The sequence below is a fragment of the Thamnophis sirtalis genome, unplaced genomic scaffold, assembly GCF_051295495.1.
Source record: "Thamnophis sirtalis isolate CommonGarterSnake01/CBP01778 unplaced genomic scaffold, rThaSir2_p1.2 scaffold_6, whole genome shotgun sequence".
Taxonomy (NCBI): domain Eukaryota; kingdom Metazoa; phylum Chordata; class Lepidosauria; order Squamata; family Natricidae; genus Thamnophis; species Thamnophis sirtalis.
The window spans coordinates 55475215-55492694 of NW_028261386.1; the positions used below are offsets into that span (position 1 = coordinate 55475215).

Sequence of the window (17480 nt, forward strand, 5' to 3'; positions counted from 1 at the left end):
AGCCAATCAGTGAGCTGGTTGGGATGGAAAATTTTCAGCACGTGGCATGCTGAAAATTTCCCATCCCAGCCAGCTCACTGATTGGCTGGAGTCCAGGTCAATCCAATCAGTGAGCGGCAGGCTGGGCTGGCTTAAATTTGTAGGTAGGTAGGATAGAGAACAGAACGATGAGCCAGCCCAGCAAGCTAGCAGCTGATGGGCGGGAGCTGCGAGCGCCAAAAAAAGCGTGCTTTTTAAAAAAGCGTGCGGGACGCGGGAAAATGCATTAAAAAGTGGGGGTGTCCCGCCAAAAGCGGGACGTCTGGTCACCTTAGTCTTATACACTGAATACAGCATTTTTTGCCTCCTGAAACCCCACCCCTTTCACCAAAATGGCCGTGCAGAGCCTCTGGGAACCCCTCTCCCAGCCCCAGGAGCACTCTATAAGCTTCCTATAGGCTATCCATGCCCTTTTTTAAACAAAAAATGCCCGCTTTTGCAAAAAAAAATTGTTTTTTTCAATTTTTTGCTCATTCTCCCCCCCCCCCCCAAACCTGGAATACTCTGCAAGATTCCTAAAGGCTATTCATTCCTTTTGGGGGAGGGAACGGGCCCCTTTTTGGGGAAGTTTGCAGAATGCAAAAACTTTTTTTTCCCCTCTTCAAAACCTTGCTGCGTCTTGCACTCCAAAAAATAATATCTTTCCTGTTGATCTTGGAACTGATGGAGAACTCTGAAAAGTTTGGTTCACTAAATGAGAGAAACAGATTATAGCAAAGAACATACAATGACTCTCCTTAAATTCTTCACCTGATTCACTGGAGCCCATATTTAATAGAACAAGAACCAAACCCATTAAGAATTTCTAGAATGTTTTAAGACATGTATTGATAAGAAAATTACTTGCACCAGTGAAAAGTTTGGATCTTTGTGCATTCTGTCCTCTCGGTGGTGAAAACCACACTGAAAGGGAGGATTTAAGAAGTATTCTAATCAGGAGTAAGCAGAGCAGATGAACATATGAATGAGCGATTTGCTTGGTTGTAATCTCTATTCCAAATGCTTCAAATGGTGGACAGTTTAAAAGCTGCAAAAGTTGATGTTTCTTAAGATGGATCTCCCATATTCATTTCCATATTTAAATCTGCTTATATTTCATATGTATTGCTCTTAATACAAAGGGGTGCAATCCAGTGATGGGTTTCAAAAAATTTTAGAACCTCTTCTGTAGGTGTGGCCTGCTTTGTGGGAGTGGCTTGCCAGGCATGTGATGGGGTGGGAGTGGTTTGCCAGCCATGTGACTGGGTGGGTGTGGCCAACTTATAAAATGTGGTAAAACTCATAAAACAATGCTCTTGCTTAGCAACCAAAATATTGGCTCAGAAACTCTGGCATTTGAAGCACGCAAGTCTTAAAGTTGTCAAGTTACAAGACCCTTGAACCCCTAACCCTTTAGAAAAAAAACCCATGGTTGTTCAAACTTGACAGCTTTAAGACTCGTGAACTTCAACTCCCAGAATTCCTCCTTTCGCTCTTCATCTTGATGATGTGTGGATGGGCGGGTGGAGGGAGCTGGAACTGGTTCTAAATGGCACTGTAGATTTGTGGAACCTCTTCTATAGAAGAGGTTAGAACTGGCAGGAACCCACCCCAGTGCAATCCCTTACAACTATAATGGCGAACCTATGACATGCCTGCCTAAAGTGGCATGCAGAGCCATGTTACCTGGCATGCGAGTCGTCGCCCCAGCTCAGCTCCACCATGCATGCACGCACGCCTCCCACCAGCCAGCTGATTTTCAGGCCTCTGCCATGCATGCATGGGGGGGTGCATGCAGGAGATACGCACATACGGATGTGTGTGTGTCATACATGCATGTGTAGGGAATGTGTACATGTGCGGGTGGCAGGGGAAGCATAGCACACCTCACTCAGGAGGTTGTAGGTAGGCCTAGTAGGCCCAAAACAGTGCATTAGAGGGTGTGGTGCGCATGCAAGAGGGGTGGGGGAGTGCAGGGGGATCGTGTGTGCATGCACATGGGGAGCGTGTGGGGGTCACACAGACATTGTATTGCTTTTGGCACACAATGACAAAAAGGTTAGTCATAACTGATCTACAATATAATGCATATTTGTAGGCTATTTTCAGTTACATGTTTTTCTATTCACACTCTAATTTACTTAATTTTTGTATGTTGTGATTTAAAAAATCAAGAACATCTCTAAATTTAGACAAGTGTAAATGTCAAACTGTAATTGTGTTTTGGGTTGCATATTGATTTGCAGAAGTGTGAATTAAGAAAATGTGCATTATAATTTGAAAAACATGAATACATTTGCATTAAAATATGAATCAGATTAATTTTTATTCAATCCAGATTTTTGCCAGTGTTGGAACTGCTGTCATTAAATTGTGCGATCCTGAGCAAATATTTCCTGTGAATAAGTATATTTGATTTTGATCTGCAAAATATAATTTCCAATAGCTCTGAGTGATGATGATTTCTACGAGAGAAAAGATTCTATTTAATAATATCTTATCGTACAAATAGTATTCTATGGGAGAAAAGTCATTTTTTTAAATTTATACTGAGAATAGTTTGGTGAATATAATCTATAATTCTATTTCACATAATCCTGTCACAATTTCCATTTGAAAACAAGTTATGGAAAACATTCAGAGCATGAGTTTTGACATTCTTTCCAACTTTTACCTACAGTGATTACAGGAGGCATCTGTATTTTCATCTGTATTGCAAAGCAATATTTTGTATTTTGGATGTATGGAGTGGATGTGTGCAGTAGAAAACAAAGCAAGCTAAAGGTTTTGATTGCATGACCAGTGAGGAGAAGGCTTAGAACAGAGCCAGTTCTTCTGTGTTGTTTTGCTTCTCCACAGCCTCGGGATTTTTAAACAAAATCCTTTTGTTTGCTTCTTCTATTTTACCAAATTTACTTCTGTTTGTTCAGTTATGGAAAGTTATCCTACTGACAGACACCAGGGCTTCTTTAAGCAATTTATTTCCTCTATTTCTGTAGTTTGAAAAGAAGAAGAAAAATGACATTTCTGCTCATCTGGGTGGATAAGAAGTTCTATTGTCAGTGACTGACTTGTGACACTACCTATGGCTGACAAGGCCTCTGTCAAGCTGTGAATGATGGAGTGTATTCTTCAAGTGTAAAATGTGTCAGTTTCTTTTGAGTCTCATATTTCATATCACTCACTTCTTTCTGTCTTCTTATAGCAAACTTTTCTTATCTTTAACCTCCAAAGAGTACCAGATAAGTGGTAACTTGATAGGTAGCAGTACTCACCAGAAGCATATGAGATGATATGCATTATTTTGCACATGTGGATATAAATTTAATAAAAATAATAAATAAATATAAGCATTCTGGAAAACTCTACATTAAGCATAAACCAACACTCTGCTACCACAGGCAAATAAGCCTGCATGTAGTCCTTGCTTAACAACTATTCCTTTTGCAACAGTTCAAAGTTATCATGGTGCTGACAAAGTAGACTTGCTACTATTCCTCACGCCATACAATTTTTCCCCCAGTCCTTTTTGTGGTTGCAAGTTGGCTGCAACAAAAGAAATATAGTCTGAGTTGATGGGGAGTTATAATTCTGTTCTGCATTGATCAGATTAGAATGTACCCAGAATAGGATGCCCTCTTGTGTCTTTTTCTGTACCACAATTCCAGAAAGATGCTGAGAAACTAGAAAGAGTATAGAGAACAGTTTGCCTGTCTCATTCATGTTGGAGGACTGTTTAAGGCACTTCTGGGTTGAAAGGATTAGCCAGTCGCATCATTGTTGCCAGGGGGGGTCACCCATGGAGGCTCCATTCATGTCCCTATCAAGGAGCTGGAGTGAATGATGGGAGCTCACCCTGCCACACAGCAGCACTCAGGTCTTGAACATGAGCTTGCTAACCTCCAACCCAGTATCCTAATTGTATGAGCCATTGGGCTCCTTAGAACAGTGCTGAAAATGCTTTAAAATGCTTAAAAATCCCATGAAGAACAGTTAAAGAACTGGGTGTATTTAACATGAAGAAGAGAACGTTAAGAGGAACCATGGTAGTCATCATCAAATACATGAAGAGCTATCACAAGAAAGAAGCTATAGAGTTGTTCTCCATAGTTCCATAGGTTCCCATTTAAAATCATATAAAACATGCTATTAGATTACCACATTTGCCCCTAGCAGTTATGTACTGTATAAAATTATTCCTGTGCGCAAAACCTTGAATTCCCAAGATTGCACAATTCTCGATTTTGTCCAGAATGATATAAGATCTTCTGCTCCATCAGGGGGTTTGACTAGAAGACCTCTGAGGTCCCTTCCAACTATGATTTTATGTTATACTCCAGCCAAGAAAAGAATAAATGAACTGTGTAATAGCCCTCTCCCTCATAAATAAAATTAGTTATTTCATTGGAGTTATGGTGGCACAATAAATAAATATTTAGATTATTATATCGTTTTTTACATTTTACATGCAATCTATCTACCTAGTCAAAGCAGGAACAGTGCCAAAATCAGTTTCTGTGTTGTCTAAGCAAACACATAGCCAGACTGCAGAACAAAGTCCAGAGTGAATAGTTTTCACTTGCACAAGCTTCTTCTCCCACTTGGTGCACATGACATCCAAGTTTTGAAACAGAAACTTCTGAGCTGCTGTTATGTCTCAAAGGGAGGGTCATCTTCTGGCCTAGAGTGCAATCATTTTTTAAAAAAAATAATCAGGTTACTGAGGCTGGCTAATACTTTCAGTGTTTGACAGTGGAGCTACTAGATTGGGAAGAAGCCAACCCAAAAGAGCTGAAAAAGTTATCTTTCCTTGAAATAACAAATTAGAGGGATATCTTGTATCGCCTCTGGATTTCCCAGGACCCACCCTTGCAGAGTGACATCTGCTTCTAAGTAAATGTTTCCATTAATATTGATTCCCAGCCAGAAATTAGCAGATTGTGGCAAATTTGTGCCATTTTGAAAGCTACCATTAGAGGCAGATTTGCATTCTAATTGTATTAGATTGTTCAAATATCCATATCTTGTAAAAAAAAAAATAACATAGTAAAATTATCTTTTACAATTGTCCTTTATTTCGGCAAATTTAGCTGAATTACTACCATATTGGCTTTTCAAACAAGGAGGCATCTTTCCTGCCACTTTCTTAAATAACTGTGAAATGTTAGGAAAAGATGTGCAGCTCCCAACTACCCATTAAACAGTTACTTTCTACTTTCCCTCATCCCATTGAAAAAGCAAATGCTTGCCAGACTTCATCCTATTAGCAATTGTCCATTCAGGGATTTACCGTCATTGTATTCCCAATTTTGTTTCCAGTAGGATTCGCGATGGAATTCTTTGAAATCCCTATTATATCTCTGTCTCTCCTAACTTCAGTATGGAGAACAAACTGCAGCTAAATCTTATGCTGTGTGTTGTTCCCCTTATGCCAAGCTGTGTTAAGTAGCTCTTGTGGATAGAGCTGCAAAGCAGAGCTGGTAACCCATCTGAGTATTATTTTGCTCATTTTTCAGGATGAATTTAATGACAGCTCCACAATTGATATACTCAGGAGGCCATGATGCATATTTGCCAGCTTTCTTCTCACAAACATGGGATTGAGCCAGTGTTTGTGAGAGTGTATTTCTCACCTAGATTGTACACCATCCATGGAACAAAGCTCATTTAAGAAATCCCCTTCTACGATTATCCTCATCCTTCCCAATCTATCCCTGGTGTCATCCAATCAGATCCTCATTCCAGATGGGGATGTCATTGATTCTGTTGGAACCTGATCTACAGTGTTGAAATGGAGCTGCTAAGCCCAGGTGTAATTTCTGTACACAGGCAACGCGTAATAAATTATCCCTGCTTCATCCCTGCGCGTGGCTTGCTGAATGCTCCATAGCAAATGTTTTCTCCCAAAGACTATATTTGCATTTTATTCATGACTCTATCAGGATTAATTTCAGTGTTTCATGTTGCCTGTAAATCCTCATGCAATATGAATGAAGCAGCAGCTGCTGCAAGCTGGCAGCTTGGGCATTCGAAGGGCATATCGTGCCTCAATCCACTTACTTTAGATGCTTTCAAATCTGCTCTCTCTCCCCCCCCCCCCGCCCTTCCTGCACATGAACCACAAACTAAAGCAGGGAGGATTAAAAGGAATAACTGTTTGAGGCAGTAAACTGAGGGGAGGGGAGTCATTTAACCTTTGCTGCTTAAACATCTGATGAAAGGCACATAATTATCATTCAGATTTGAAGAAGGTAATATAAACATTGTAAGGTTTCCATGACTGGTAACTCCGGAGAAAGATCACATTCATCCAAGGTTTGATTTACTAATACGGAGCTCTCAAAGAAGCCTCCGTAGCAGCAGCTGCATGATAAACTGTATAGTGGTCCTGTATTCCAACAGATGCTTGCTACATCCTTCTTTTACCATCCTAGATAGAGAGCAAAATGGTTGCTGATAGATTCGGGATATCATCAGAAGGTACATTTTATATTCAATTTGCATGCTATTGCCAGGTGCAAATATTAATTGGATCTTGAACTCCCCTCCCATCTTATCAGTTTCCACACTTATGTTTTGATAGATACAAACATCCAGCTTGGTCTCATGATACATTGTAGTTCTGTGTGTAAAAATTACAAATTTGATGTATTTGATGAATGGTCAAACTGCGAATAAGTCATGCTCCCAGGTTCTATATGTGCAGAAAGACATCAACTTCCATATTAGTTGATTTATAGGGCCTTTATACTACTAATAATAGGAAATGGTGATTGGGTGTTAATTTTACTAGATAATAATCTTGCCAAAGTAGATTGTTGCCAGGGAATTATTTTGGTGACATAATAAATCTCCGTTGGGTTGTAAAACCTTAGTTCTAGATGGAACTTTTGCATAATAGCAAATTGTAGAGGTTCATCATGCACTGGGTAATAAATAAGCATGTCTCCTATTTAGAAATGAACACATCCCAATTCAATGGGATTTATTGCCAACAATAGATGAAATTAAAGACTCAGTTACTTACTCTGAGCAGCTATTTATTACATCTTTATAAAATATATTACATGATAAGTGCAATAGATTTTCCTGCCACATTTCTAGATCTGCATCTTGGTCTCAATTATTTAAATTCTGCATTTAATTTCAGTAAAACTGTTTCAGTATTTCAGTAAAACTGTTGATTTTTTCTTTCACTTTGCTTCTTTCAATTTGATTTGTTTCTTTCACTTTGTCAAATGGCTTATTGCAAATAGTTCACCAAGGTTCACTTTCTTAATATACATACTGTTTATTGCCCCGGTATCATAAAATTGATGCAATAAAATTGAGCCCATCAGCCAATGGAGCATGAAATGGAGCCCATTGACAGTAAATTTATCTGTTGCTGATTATGTCTTACTGGGGACTTTGAAATGCACTTAATCAGGGCATTGTTTTACATGATGAATTCTACTTCATTATGTGAAGTAAAAAAATGAACTACATTGATGAACATTAAGAAAAACCCCTCCAGGTGCAAATATGTTCTTGTCAAGCTCTGATGATGAAAAGAGAATGGTTCTATGAATAAGATTTAGAATGTATTGGATTACAGTCCCTATGAAGCCACTCACCCATTTAGTGATTACAGGAGTTGTAGTCTCCAAATCTAGAGAGCTCCAGGCTGCATATTTCTGATTTAAATAAAATACAATGAAGTTTACAAGTCTCATACTTCCTGTGTGACCTTAAGTATCCTTTAATATATTCACTACTTTATTCCATGTGAGCTCCATGCTCATGCTGTTTATTTGTATTTCATTTTTCTTTTGTTAGTTGGATATCTTCCAAAAGGGTAGGAATTAACCTTTAGTCCTGCTAAGTTCTCAAGGTTATGGTTCTATGATGGTGTTTGCCATCTCCTGATTGGAACTGAACATGCTATCACTTCAAAGGTTAATGACCTCTTATGCTTTGTTCTTGGCCAGATGACATCTCTTCCACTACCCACTCATTCTCTGAACTGATGGTCGTTAATTATCACTCTGTGAAACTGCTTAACTCTACAGGAACACTATTTGGATGAAGCAATAGCAGCTGATTGAGATCAGGTGTATTTTGAAGGAAAGAAGTTTGCCAGATCAGGCAATAAATATGAATGGCAAGGTAGAACTGGAGTGTTTCAAAATAAAGGGTGATCATTACGCCATGTGCATAAAGCATTGAAAACCACTCTTAGCCTTAAATGTAAAGGGCCATGGGGGAACAAAGTGTTTCGTTTTTTTAAAGAATAGATCTCTTCTGAAATAGAGCTATTGGAAGCCCTTTGGAAATGGGCTAGAATTTGAGCCAACTGTTATTTCCTGCTCACAAGTCTACCTAGGAGAAATATATTTTATAGTCAAACGTTTTAGAAATTTTGGCAGGCATCTGATTGACCATTGCATGGAAAAGATGCTGGAATGGATAGACTTTTAGTCAAATCCAAATGAGTATAGGAAGCTGTATTAAAACAATTGGACTGTAATTGTCAGTGGCTTTCCAGATATTCAGACAAAAGATTTCCCAAGCTAGAGATGCTAGGTCAGGGCTGTCAAACGGTGGCCTGCAGGCTAGATGTGTCATGCGCTGGCCACACTCATGCCCGGTTTAGTGAAGGGGGGAGTCATGGTACATCACGGGATGCCACAAGTTTTACACCCCTGTGCTAGGTTAGTCTTAAGAAGTCAGAGATGAAAATCAGATGATTGTAACTGAGCCACAGCCCTATTCCCTTGATGTTCTTTTCCATCTATTTTTTTCAGATTCTGGGAAATTTCCAACATAATTAAATACAGAAAAAGAAAGATGATTTTTCTTTGTACTTCCAAGGTGTATCATCCTATTTGTATCAACATCAAATTGCAGCAGTAAGCTGTGATCTCTGCTAAAGGAGCCAACATTACTTTTTCACCAAAGTTAAACTGGATTTTAGAAGGTTGGTGTGGAAGAGTTTCACCTAGGCTTCTCCTGGCAACCCATACTGAGCTGTCAAGAATATTATAAAAGAATCCAGCCAAAGTTCATTTCTTCATTTATTTACATCCACTAGACAAAAGCTTTTCAGACTAAACTTTTACTATTCTCACCAAAATATTTATCCCAGGAGTTTCTACGGAGTGGCTATGCTAACTCTCTTCATTTGTTCCCTAATCAGATCTGAATCAGAATTAGAATAAAGCTGGAAGGGACCTTGGAGGTCTTCTAGTCCAAACCCCTGCTCAAGCAGGAGACCCTATACCATTTCAGACAGGTGTCAAACAGGCGGCCCACAAGCTGGATGTGTCACATGCAGGCCATACCCACCCCAGCTCTGTGAAGAGGAAAAAAAACATTGTGAGTTTGACACCCTTGATCAATTAGGACTCCAAGTCCCTCTGACACTTACTGTTTTTGAGCCAGGTTTTCCTAATCTGTACATTTAGTTTTGGTTTTTCCTGCCTAGTTGTAAAACCTTGTTTTTTCCCACATTAAATTTCATGTTGTTGGATAGGGCCCATTGTTTAAAACTGTCAAGATCTTTTTTGGATTTTTGGATGAGCTTGTCTTTTGTGGGGGTTGGCTATACCTGCCAACTTAGTGTCAGCTGCAAATTTGATTCTATTCCCTCATCAAAGTTATTTATGAAGATAAGACCTAAGACGGAATCTTGTGGTACCCCACTGCTTACTTTCCTCCATTCTGGGATCTGTTGCCTTTTGACTCACATCTCCTTCCTTGGAAAGTGCTCCCTCCTTGCTAAGAAGCTACCATTTCACTGTACATCATACCAACTCCCCCTCTGGAGTCTCCATCCTTCACATGAGCAGTATTACCATTATTTTTCTGTTGCAGTAAAATCACTCCATTTTGGAACATAATTTCCAGGAAGTAAGCTCTCCTAGCAGTTCAGCAGGACATAGCTATCACCAATAGTCAAGCAGTATTGGTTAGCTTTATAGTGTTCTCTAAGATAAGTACGATGCAAGCAAAATCTTGGCAAATCAGTCATGAGCTATTCAAACTTTTAATGTATTCTCCATTGCCTTTCTAGAGAAGGTAAATGCTGGTCATATTGAGCATAAGAAATTAAGATTAAATATGTTTATCTTTTAGATTGGTGGTAATAACTATGCTTTAGCTACAATCTTTGGGTGTGTATTTCTATGCTTATTTATTTTTTATAAATTTTGTAAGGCTATACAATTCCATAATGATTCTTGGTAGCACATAATATTATAAATAGCCAGGAACAATATAACAAATAAAAATAATGAATATTTGGTACAGGAAATAATATATACAAAATAACCTAACACAAAACATTTCTATAGCAGGCTTATCATATGCTCTAGACCTAGGCATAAAGGAAGAGCCAGTTTCATCGGGCCTATTTAAATGAAGCCAGTGTAGGGGCCAATGGGTATTTTCAAAATATATATGTAAAGCTCACCAATTAGAATACTTAAGCTTTTATTTACATTCATGCTTCTATGTTGGCCAGTTACAATATGATGTGCCTTGGATTTCAGTGTGTGTCAGGCTGTTTGTGGAGACAGTCTCCATCCATTCATCTGGAACTACTATGGAAAGGATCTACATTAGCAATGGAAAGGGCTACCAATTGCAGCATTTGAAGAGTTTACATCTGGCAGAGATTATAAATTCTTTCACTTTTTCTGCATTGTTTCAGTTCACTGCATTCCACTCCTCCCCTTCAATTAGGAACTGACAGCAATTTCAGATTCTTCCAGAAAATTGGCTCTATAAGAAACAAAGAAGAAATAAAATCCAGGAAAAAGGACATCTTGTAACATGTCTGGATTCTGCTTTGGGACATTATGTAACACTGTTCAGATGAAAATTTGAGAAGTATCCTAATCTGGCAAAAAGCATCCTTTGGCTTTATGTCTTGGGTTTTTATTTTTTTTTATGCCTGCGTCATGTCTGCAACCATTTTCAGAAAAATGTTCCTGATTATTCACTGCATTATTTGATTTTAGTCCAAGACAGTACCATTTGGGTTGTTCTGGATCATCCACTTTGTTCTAAGATCTCAAAGCAATGTGGGACTTTTCACTGGCTCCTTAGTTGAGCTAGAATTCAATTGAAACTACTGGGACTTATGTTTAGAGATATGAAGCATATCTCTAAACATAAGATATCTTTCTATCTGCTTACAATCCTGTTTAATCCTTGGTCCTCACACTCTGATGAGACCCTTCATTTCATTCCATTATTTCCATTCATCAATTCTAGGTCATGATCTTCTGACCCAAAACTCTAGAATAATAATCAAGCAAAGAATTAGCTAACACCTAGAAGTAAGCAAAGTAATAGCCAACATGGGTTTGTCAAAAACAGATCATGCCAGATTAATCGTATTGTATTCTTTGACAAAGTGACAAAATTAGTGGACCAGAGGAATGCCGTCGATATAATTTACTTGAACTTCAGCAACACATTTGATAAAGTAGACCAGAACCTACTACTAGACAAAGTAGAAAATGTGGATTATACAGCATCACCACCAGGCGGATTCGTAACTGGCTGACCAATGGCACTCAACGTGTAGTCCTCAATGGAACTGCATCTACATGGAGGGAGGTATGCAGTGGAGTACCCCAAGGCTCTGTTTTAGGCCCAGTACTCTTCAACATCTTCATCAATGATCTGGATGAGGGGATAAATAGGAAACTCATCAAATTTGCAGATGGCACCAAGATGGCAGGAATACCCAACACTCCAGAAGATAGGCTTAACATACAGAAGGATCTTGACAAACCTGAACATTGGGCACTATCTAACAAAATGAAATGGTGAAAAAAGTAAGTTTCTACATTTAGGCAAGAAAAACCAAATGCACAGGTACAGTATAGGTGGTACCTTGCTCAATAGTAGTAACCGTGAGAGGGATCTTCGAATACTAGTGGACAACCATTTAAATATAAGCCTGCAGTGTGCAGCAGCTGCCAAAAAAGCCAACACAGTTCTAGGCTGCATAAACAGAGGGATAGAATCAAGATCATGTGACGTGTTAATACCACTGTATAATGCCTTGGTAAGACTACACTTGGAATACTGCATTCAGTTTTGGTTGCCACTTTTATGCTCTGGAGGATTCAGGGAAGCTTCTGAAGCTTCCGGAGTACCTCCGGGGGGGGGGAGGCTCTTTTTGCCTTCCCCAGGCTCCTATAAAGCCTCTGGAGCCTGGGGAAAAATGGCTTTAAAAAAAGCTGAACTCAGCTGGCCAGCGGGCGCATAGGCATTGGCCATCTGACAGGGCAAAGTCTCATGTGCCCTGATAAATGGCTCCTCATGCCACCTGTGGCACGTGTGCCATAGGTTCGCCATCCCGGACCTAGGAACTGTCAGGATGAATGAAAATAGGACAGTATAACCATGTCCTACACTAACTCAAGGAAGTTCGGGAATGGACTTCCAGTTTGCTCATAGGGTCAGTTTAAGCCCTCTGGACGCTTCAGGGACCTTCAGGAAGCTTCCCTGAAGCCTCCAGAGACTAAAAAGGACCCTACGAACAAACCAGAAGACACTTCCAATTTGCTCAGAATGTCAGTTTAAGCCCTCTGGAGGCTTCAGGGACCTTCAGGAGGCTTCCCTGAAGCATCCGGAGGACTAAACACCATCTTGTGAGAAAACTGGAAGGGTCGTAGGGTCCTTTTTAGTCCTTCGGATGCTTCAGGGACTAACGGTTTGCTCGGAGGTCATTTTTTGCCCTTCAGAGGCTTCAGGGAAGCCTCCTGAAGGTCCCTGAAGCCTCCAGAGGGCCCCCGGGGTGCGGGGGAGGCTGTTTTCTCCCTCCCCAAGCTCCTATAAAGCCTCTGGAGCCTGGGCAGGGCAAAAAAAGCATGGAAAATGGGAGGGTGTGCCTCTCATGCGCGCAGGCGCACTGGAGGAGGTCACACATTGCATTATGCATGCGGCACGCCTGTGCACAACCCCTCTGCGTTCCCCCCATGACATGCAAGCCAAAAAAGGTTCGTCATCACTGTCCTAGGTCAATGCCAAGTTAACTTGAATTATTGAAATCCACATGCTCAATCATATTGCAGAGTATTTGTTTTAAAGGGTGCACATTTGAAATATATTTTCATGAAACACCATATCTTGTGAACTGCCAACATTATTAGATGAGGTCATGCCTGCTAGAGAAAGTAAACTCCAGCCCAAGCCCAAAATAAGGTAACTCAGTAGGTGGCACTCCTCTCTTAAGAGAGAGTGTAGATCTAATTTTGGACCTGCAGATGTTTGAGTTTTAAACTGCAGAAAAAGATAGAATTTTCAGTGAAAGATTGTTGTTTTCCTTACACTATTCTATTTTTAAAGTCAAATTAGCTGAAATAAAGTAAATTAAAGTAAAACCTTAAAAAACTAATGCCAGAGGGACTGTGGAAAGCCACCCTCAAATAACGGTAAGGCACCCATGCCTGAGGTAGCAAATTGTTAAATGTTTTATAAATGAAATTAAGGAGTCTCTTGCATATCCATTTAACATTATAAAATATTGTGCAACAGTGGCCCTCAAATCTTCACACATCATTTTACATTACTGAAAGATACCTAGCAGCCTGCTGTATCCATTTGTTCTGAAGCATGTCTCTTTCTAAAGAACTGTCAAACTGTTGTTTTCCAGAGGATAATATTCCATTCTTATCATTAGACACACAGTCAGTTGTTCCTGCAACTCATTTTTTTCCTGGCAATGTATTTTTATTGTGTCAGAACACTTCATGTACCTTCTAGTTGGTGTAATATGAAAAATAAGTTGGCTTGCAAGGTAGTCTTTACATATAAACCTAGTTTGAACGAAAGAGTTTGAACATATTTACCATAATATTTGGTTTTGGCTACAATTAAAACATAGTGCACTAGCCAGAGTCACTTTTTTGTGAGATAGATGGCCATGCAAATTTGATGAATAAGTAAATAATAAGTAATATAATTATTTATTGGCCAAATGTGGTTGTACACAGAAGAAATTTGTCTCCAATACATCAGGTCTCAGTGTACATACAAACAAAGTAATAAATCATATATCATAAATCATAATATACAGCAACAATTGATAAATCATAGTATACCAATGGGAGAAGATAGTAGGAAAGATGAGAGGTAAATAGATGAGAAGATGACAATGATAATAGCAATACAGCCTACTACATGTGTAAATATCTTTGGGCAGAAGATAGTGCTGCGGGAATTAGCTATTGAGCAGAGTGATGGTATGAGAGAAGAAACTATATTTGTGTCTAGTTGTTTTGGCATGCAAAGCAATATCTTGAGGGAGAAATTGACATAGTTTTTGTCCAGGATGTGAGGGGATATTATCTAGCCTTCTTTCTGCAAAATGTCAAATTTCAGCAAAATATGTCAAATACCTCCATCAACACTATCAGAGAATACTTTACTGGTAGTCCTTGATTTACAATCCATTGCTAACAACCATTTGTACTTATGATAGCCATGAAACAGATGATTTATGATCTGTAAATCATTCCCTGGCCATCAGAAATGACTGCCCCCTCCATAGTCATGTGACCACAAGTCAGGTGCTTGGCAACCAGTGGTGACGTACTGCTGTCATGTGATCACAACTTTCTAGGAAAAAAACACTCATTCAAATGAATGGATTCATTTAGAACTGCTGGATTCATTTAACTACTGCAGTGTCCACACGATGACTGCTGTGTCTGCTTAACAAGTGCCATAAAAAGGTTATAAAGTCACTTCCAGTAATATGGGTGCTTGATTTCTGACTGTCATGCTTACAACCAGATTTCCAGTCCCAACTGTGGACCTAAATCAAGGATAATCTGTACATAGAACAAATTTAACTATGACTTGTTGACAATTTTTCTACCTTAATTAAAGCATTAGGTGAAAGGAAGGCCAAGATAGTTCCATCACACATCCCTCTTCTCTACAGTACTCATATGCTCCACCATATTCAAGAAGTGTTTCTACAAAAATTAGGATAAGGGAATATGATTATGTGTGTATAAAGAAAAAAGTATTTGCAAAGAAAGTGGTCAGAGACAGCAAGGAACACTTAAAATTCTGGAAAGCAGACAAAATGCAGATCTCTTTGAATGGAAACAAAAATTTATTGAAGTAGCTGAAAAGGGCTAAATGAATAGAACTAGAAATAAATGAGATGAAAATGTTTTGGTTGGAGTAAAGTGTATTTCAGAAATTTTTGTTGAAAGATACAACTGAACTGAATGAATGCTGTAAGAGTTAGTATCTATTGATGAAAAGAAAGTTGTAAATGCTATATTTGAGAAAAATTGGAAGACTCCTAATGTAGGGTAACTGGAGAAATGTTCAGATATGAATGTGGCTTACTTAGGGTATGATTGTACATCTTGCTTAGCATTAATCTATTTCAGTTGTTTGTGGCAATGTTGTCTGTCTCCTTTTATGACGAGAAAGTAAGTAAGATATAAGGTTAAAGGTTTAAAGTTTAAAGTTTATTAAAAGTTGTATGCTGCCCATTCCCATCGGGACTCTGGGTGGCTATATAGTAATAATGAATGAAAAAAACTGCAGGTAATTCTTGACTTACAACCACAATTGAGCTCAACATTTCTGTTGCTAAGCAAAAGATTTGTTAAGTGAAATTTGCCCCATTTTAGGGCCTTTCTGGCCATAGTTGTTAAGTGAATCAATGTAATTGTTAAGTTAGTATCGTGGTTGTTAAATGAATCTGGCTTCCCTCCTGACTTTGCTTTTATGAAGGTTACAAAAGGTGATGGCATTACCCCTGGACACCTCAATAGTCATAAATATGAATCATTCCAAGAGTCTGGATTTTGATCATGTGATGGTAGGGATACTGCAATGGCTGCAAGTGTGGAAAATGGTCATACATCACTTTTTTCAGTGCCGCTGTAACTTTGAATGGTCACTAAATGAACTGTTGTAAGTCGAGGACTACCTGTATAAGGAAATAGTTTGTTCAATGTGCCTAAAAATGTGTTTAGCGGAATTCTGAATGACAGTGTGTGAAAGTAACAAGAGTAAGAGTGTGGAAAGTGCAGTGGACTAAATGCTTGGCATGGGCTGTGCAGAGCAACTTTTTGCTGTTCAACAGAGAAAAGTATAAATGGCAAATAGAAAATTTATAGCACACTTGTTAATTTTAAAAAAGGGATATGATAAAATACATAGGCTTGAATTATTGAATGTTTTGCAATATGGAGTTGTTTGCTGAATGCAGTAAGAGTGGGAGTAAAGTTTGTGACTGTATGTAAAATATTTACTGTAAATGGTTCTCTACTGACCAGGGAATAACATAAGAATATGAAGAAACATAGAATAGACTATACAACATAAAGAGACAGATGGCCTGCAAGTATGTATCAAAGACCACAGTATTTGTATTTGGCTATGAACAGAAAATGAATGAATGAATGAATGAATGAATGAATGAATGAATGAATGAATGAATGAATGAATGCACAGTTTACATACACAGTAAAAAAACAACTATAGCAGGTAGATGTCCCAAAGGTGCCTTTTTCAAGAGGCAACTGGACTTTCTAGTTTTTACAATACAATAGCAGAGTTGGAAGGGACCTTGGAGGTCTTCTAGTCCAACCCCCTGCCTAGGCAGGAAACCCTATACCATTTCAGATAAATGGCTAGCCAACATCTTTTCTTTGAAGACATTTCACTCCTTATCCAAGAAGCTTCCTCATTTCTGAAAACGCTTCTTGGATGAGGAGCAAAACATCTTCAAAGAAAAACCAAAAAGCACCTTTGGGAAAAAAAAACACCTTTGGGATAACCATCGCCTGGATGACTGAGAATCTCCACAGACACATAGCAAGTAGATGATTTTGTAGAGCTCAGCAGAATGCTTCATAAAGACTGTAAAAAGTTTTCCTACATGAATATGAATGAAGACATATTAAAATATTAAATGCCGATACAAAGTTAGTAGATCATATGTAGTCTGTTGTGAGGAATGAATGCTTACTAAAAGAAGCTGTGGATAATAGCTTCTGCCCACTTTTTAGTATGGGAGTGGCAATTGGGTGAAGATGGCTTAGATTCTTACAAAGGCATAGAAATCCCCCCCACCCAAAACAAAAACTGAGAGTCTAAGTCCTTGTGCTATTCTTGCAGTCAAAAAAAAAAAAAAAAGAAATGTGATGGCCAACACCAGCATTCATTTATATATTGTCATTCTAGAAGGCTACCAATCTTGGGCCAAGAAAAAAAGACTGTTTGGCAGAGATACTCAGAAGAATGATTTAAAAGGCAACAGTTGATGAACTGATAAATCATGTCATCCTAAACTCATAATATTTTTATCCTCTCCATTCACTTCAGAAGTTTACTGTCAAGAATAATGCTAGTCTATTTCATTGTTCTCATCAGAAGAACTTTTAAGAATGAAATGAAACATTTTAGATTGGGTTTGTGGTCATTGACAG

The 17480-nt window shown here is 38.7% G+C and overlaps 1 protein-coding gene across 1 annotated transcript in view; it reads left to right on the plus strand.

The window, feature by feature from the left end:
- LRFN2 (leucine rich repeat and fibronectin type III domain containing 2) overlaps nucleotides 1-17480 on the plus strand; it is a 311809-nt gene that overhangs the window by 135854 nt on the left and 158475 nt on the right. The gene's annotated exons all lie outside the window — the stretch shown is intronic.